The sequence below is a fragment of the Microplitis mediator genome, chromosome 11 (genome assembly GCF_029852145.1).
Source record: "Microplitis mediator isolate UGA2020A chromosome 11, iyMicMedi2.1, whole genome shotgun sequence".
NCBI lineage: Eukaryota > Metazoa > Arthropoda > Insecta > Hymenoptera > Braconidae > Microplitis > Microplitis mediator.
This window is the reverse complement of record NC_079979.1, coordinates 17,882,513-17,888,572: the sequence shown is the minus strand read 5'-3', so window position 1 is coordinate 17,888,572 and position 6,060 is coordinate 17,882,513.

Below are 6,060 nucleotides of genomic sequence, written 5' to 3'. Positions count from 1 at the left end.
TGAAGGCTGGTTTTTTGTTTGTTTATTGTAATTTATTTATTTAGGATCGGTTGAAGTAGTTTTTAATTTTTTAGGAGGGGGTGAGACCTCAGAAAAAATGATCTGTAGTGTGATCTTTTTTTACTATTAGGCCAATAAAAATAGACGTTTTTTTTGGTCAACTTTGCACTAAATTTTCGATCCAATTTTTTTTTTTATAAGGATTAGGATCACTTACTGAGGATAAAATCACAAAATGCTGACAGATCCAGGTGGAGCTTCAAGCGCCATCTTGAAAAATCGTTTTTTGCCGATATCTCGGAAACTATGCACTTTAGGGCAAAAGTCATGGAAACCATTTTTGTAGAAAATAAAATTTCGCATCTTTTGTTTTGAGTAAACTTTTTTTTAAAACTTACCGTTTACGATTTATGGTTCATTTAATGAACCGGTTTTTCTATCGCGGCCGATAACTCTTAAAATATTAGATTAATCAATAAAATGCATTGATCCATTTTTGAAGATCAGTTTATTTTCTACAACTTTTGTTTCAAACTTTTTTTTCTAATGTCCATGTGTTTTGAGTTATAAGACGTTTAATGTAGAAATGCCGACGCTCGGCGGGTGACGCGGCAGCTGCTAGCCCAGAGGTATAATAAATTAGCGATTGATGTGAACATTACGCAGCCAGGAAAATTAGTCTACTATTTAAGTAAAAAGTGTGATTTTGTCGGTTAGTTTTAAACTTTAAAAGAAATCCTCGCGGAGTTTGTCGGCCAAGTTGAGTCTAAAAAAAAAATAAATGAACAAGTTTTAAAAAAAAATTAACTTACGGACTTTATTAAAGTTATAAAAATTTGTTTTGTATTTTTTCTAAGTACTTACTAACAGCAATTCAAAACAGTTTTTAAATTTAAGTCGAAAACTAAATTTTTATTTGTATCCTTTGTCCCTTAATTTTCGTATAAACTTTTTAAATTTAAATTTATAAAATTTTTACTCAACCACAAATTTTTCTTTGTAAGTTTTAAAGTTTTAAAGAAAAATTCTCACCACCTCCCCCTCCCAACCCTATCTCATTACCAGTTAATTTGATGTCAGATAAATTTACATAAATTTTGTATATAAACTATCAAGTTGTAAGATCATATTTCAATTAAATCTGATACTTGTATAATATATTAAAAAGAAAAATTATTTTTTATTTTTTAATGCAATTTATGTATTTAATTTTTTTTAAATTTACTAGTAATAGTTTTTTTTTTCTCAGTATGAATCATTTTCCCCAGAATTTAACCGACCCCCCGCTGATAATTTTTCATTTACCGTAAAAACTTGTGTCTAATAAATTATCTAAGCAACTCATCAAAATAATAACTTAATTAAACTTTATTGTGACCTTTATTGGCAATTAATAAAACTGACTAATAAAAATAATTGGAGTTTTATTTTATAAAAAAAATATGGGCGACGATAAAATAATTAAATTATCGTTTAATAAAAAATATTTCTTATAAAGGAAATAAGTTTTTGCACCTGAGATAATTAATGACTCGGCAATAATACAAAAGAAGGCGTTAATTATTTAAATGAGAAAAAGAACAGGAGTCAGAGCACTGGTTTGGAGGAATATAATCATATTTTATTTATTTTAATATTTTTAAAGCTGCTGGAGAAAACCCAGAGCTGTGGACTCTAGACAGAAGTTAAGTAAAAAATAATTGGCTGTAAAATACGAGGAAAAAGACAGAGAAAAGATATTAATCTACAAAGAGTAGCTTTGGTTTTAAAAATATACTCTAGTCGATATTTTGATTTATCATTTATTAAATTCACACGAATTTATTAACTTCTCGCTATGAAAGTCAATGATTTTCAAGAAAAGGGAAGTCATTGTTTTCACACCGATTTTGGAAAATCGAGTTTTCAATGTCGGTGTTTTGAGGTAACAGATTTTCTAAAGATTTTCTTAGACGGTAACAGTTCCTACACTGTAAAAAATTTTTGGACACGGTGTAGTGTACACGGAAAAATATAAACTTTAAAAATTACTATTTTTGAAATTATAACCTGGAACCCGGTTGTCAATATGGGGAATTTTAACATTAAAATAGTAAATTTTACACTGTAAAAAGAGCGGTGTTAAAAATGGACTCGTTTCAACTCCGCCCGGGGCAAAAATGAAATTACACCGGTGTTAAAAATACCGGTGTTAAAGCGGGGTAACCGGTGTAAAAGCGGAGTAACGCCGGTGTAATAGCGAGGTAAATTGCGTCCCCTTGGAGTATTAACTTTAAAGATTATAAAACACAAAAAATGTCAGTTCTTTATGAAAATTCATAAAAATATCATTTATTAACAAGTAGAGTGATCGAGTAAGTAAAAATATTCACAAAGTAAAATATTTCAACACCGGCAAAGAATATCTACACCGGCGGCGGCGTTATTTTCACACCGCTTTCAGGGGTAAATTTAACACCGATAATTTTAACACTTACACCGCTTGGACTTACCCCGGTGATTTTTTACAGTGTATAATACGTGTCGTCTATTTTCCAAGTATCAGTTACGATTTTTAAAGTTCAAATAGTCATTTTTCTTACATAGACAATAAATTTTCATACTAATTCTGTAATTACTAACGTTTTAATCATAAATGAAAAAATTACTATTTAGAATGATGGTATTTTCTGATCACTTTATCATTATATTACTTGTCATTCTCAATTTATATTGTTCAATTTTCCGTGTAAATGTCTCGGTGTAAAGATTTTGGTGTGAAAATTACATGAAATTCGGTGTTAAATTTAGGCGGTGAATTTAAAATTTTGACACCGCCAAACGTGTAAATTTATAATTCATGATAATTTTGCGTTAAGAAGAAAAATTCAAACACAGTTTAAAAATTTGTGTTAAATTTAACAGAAATCACATGTCCCAAACGGTCCACTCAATTTTTTGAGTTAATTTAACACATTATTCTTGTGTCAAACAATAATACGGGTTTAAAAATTGTTGAGATCAGACAACACATTAAACTTTAGTTAAATTTACACTTGATGGTGTCAAATAATTTACACAAAATATTTAACCATTGAATTTTTATACAAGAACAAAAAATTTTAAACTGTGTATCTAAATAAAATTAATATAGTTTTTAATTAAATACATAATTAAAAACATCCAATGATTGTTTGTTGCTCGTTAATTCAAATTACGAGTAACACGAAATGGTGTAAAAATAGTAGATACACTGAAAAAAATAATCGCTAGCTGCTAGCGATTTTTTTCTTTAGCAGCTAGCGATTTTCAATCGTTAGCTGCAAGCGATTATTTTGCTAGCTGCTAGCAATTTTTTCTTTAGCAGCTAGCGATTAAAAATCGCTTGCTGCAAGAGATTATTTCGCTAGCTGGAAGCGATTAAAAATACTGTTTTTATCATTGAAATAAATTTATAAATATACATATTCATATATATACTGATGAGGAGTCCATACCACCTGAGATTCTTGCGAAAGCAACCGAAGTGATAAACAATTTAACTCCTGAAATATCACGGCCAAAATATGAAGCGGCAGATAAAAGGTTCATGGAGTGGCGATCGGTGAAAAGAATTAAAAGCCTATCGGAAACGGTTCTTGTAACTTATTTTAGTGAACTGGCTGAAACTCAAAAGCCATCAAGTTTGTGGGCAACATACTCAATGATGCGAAGCATGATAGATATCAAGCAAATGATGAGACGACAACTTTTTCGTCATTTTCATCGGTGGGGCGATCAACCGATGGAAAGCGGTGCCTGTCCGATTCGTCGACCGAAGACGCTGCGAGGTACATTTTAGTAACGACCTGAGGACCCAGAGGTGGCTTAGGTATCAAACTCAGCCCCTGCCGCGCATCATCAATGTTTACGACCATAAGATGCGTCACAAGTGAGTAATAATTACAAATTACAGATACATAGTTATTTTACGAAGAATCTTTCGACAATTACGTCGAAGATTTTTTTTTCAAATGAATTATACGTTACAATATAACTATTTGCGGTTTAATTTGTTCCTTCTGATGTACACTAAGAAAAAAATTTTCTCCTGACAACTAAATATTAGTTATGACAAGAAAATAATTTGATTGCCCATTGCCAATCATATACAATCATATTTATGGCAAGTATAAAATCAAATTGATTACCTGTAGAGCTTACAAAGTAGTCATAATGAAATATATGAGTGATACTTAGAGAATGAGGTATTAATAATAATTGAATATTATTTTAAAATGACAGATTATTTATATATCAGTTAAATAAATGCATATTCAAAAGAATAATATCATAGTGTGATACAGGATACCACTAGAATCAATAATTTTCAGAGGATAACCTGTTCCATGAATGCTTCAAGCTGGCGAATATAAAAACTCTGAAATAAGTATCTTACCAGGGACACCACAAATGGTAGGCGCGATCTAGTGGCGAGCACCGAACTACTCCAGCTGCTCCTGCCTAACACCATAACTTTTAAATCAATAATCATTAAGTTCAAATATTTATTTATTAACCTCGAACAAATATATATATTTATTCTAAATGAATATATTTTTTTGTGTCTAAGTAATATTTATTAGAGTTACTATAATAATATTTTGCTTTAATATTTGGATTTGTTGGCACTATAAAATAGTTTAGTTGTCCATTACATAGATATTGTCTTAACTTTACCAAATGATTTTATTATCTTAGAGAGAGAAATATTAATGTCAACCAAATAGAGTCTATTAAATTATTTGTTAAAAATGATAAAATAGATTATATTGACGTAATAAAATTTAGTTGTCCCAAATAAATTTTAGTTTAACAGAATTTAACAAAACCAATTTAATTGTCCAAAGAGAAATTTTTTCTCAGTGTATTTATACATATATATATATATATATATATATATATATATATATATATATGTATAAATATATATGAATATGTATATTTATAAATTTATTTCAATGATAAAAACAGTATTTTTAATCGCTCCCTGCCAAAGAAAAAATCGCTTCCAGCTAGCGAAAAAATCGTTTCCAGCAAGCGATTTTTAATTGCTAGCTGCTAAAGAAAAAATCGCTAGCCGCTAGCGATTATTTTTTTCTGTGTAACACCGAATAAAAATTACACGGATGGAAAATTTACACCGAGAAAATTTCACACCGTTATTTCACACTAAATTTCTCTGGGTCCATTTTTACACCGAAATTTTTTACAGTGTAATTTTCTACAGATTTTCTTAGACGGCGACGTCCTGATGTTCTATGGATTTTCTTAGATGGTGCCAGGTCCCGATTTTCAATGAATCTTGTAGACGATGAAGTTCCGACTGTTTAGAATTTTATAGAGTTTTTCTAGATAATCTCAAAAGTCAACCAGTCCCAATTTCCCAGATTTTTCATTGAATTATTTAAACATAAGTTCTAAATATCTAAAGTTACACAAATAAAGTGTGAATTTTTATATTTTTCCTCATCACTATATATTTATTTTATTCACAAAAAAAAATATTTACAATCTGTTGGCCACTGGGATACCCGGCAAAGCTGGGCACATCTTATTCTTTACATCCATCTTTAACAAAACCCTAATCCCATCATTTTCACCAGTACCAGGAGTTTTGTGGCATCCAAGTTGAGCCTTCCTCTCCATTCTTTAGCATGCATACTTACTTCCTCATTTCCTATAATATCCATACAGTCCTCCAATTTTTTTTATCTCTTATTCTCCCATAAATTCAACCACCCCAACTTCTTTTACTGCTTAACAATAAAAGCTCGTTATGATTTAATTTATCATGATATTATTTCCCATAACAAAAATTATTTCTTACTCTATTTTAATAAAAAAAAATCAATTTCATTTGCTACTATAAACATTTAATTACAAAATATCCAGCATTTCATCCGTTGGTTCAATTGAAAAATGCTTCCGTCTCCCGATAGTCTCAGACAGATAAGAAAAGTTTTTTAGTATAAAGTCTTTTAAATTACAAGTGAATGTCCATCACAAATGGATTTAATGTTTTCCATAATTTAATTTCTA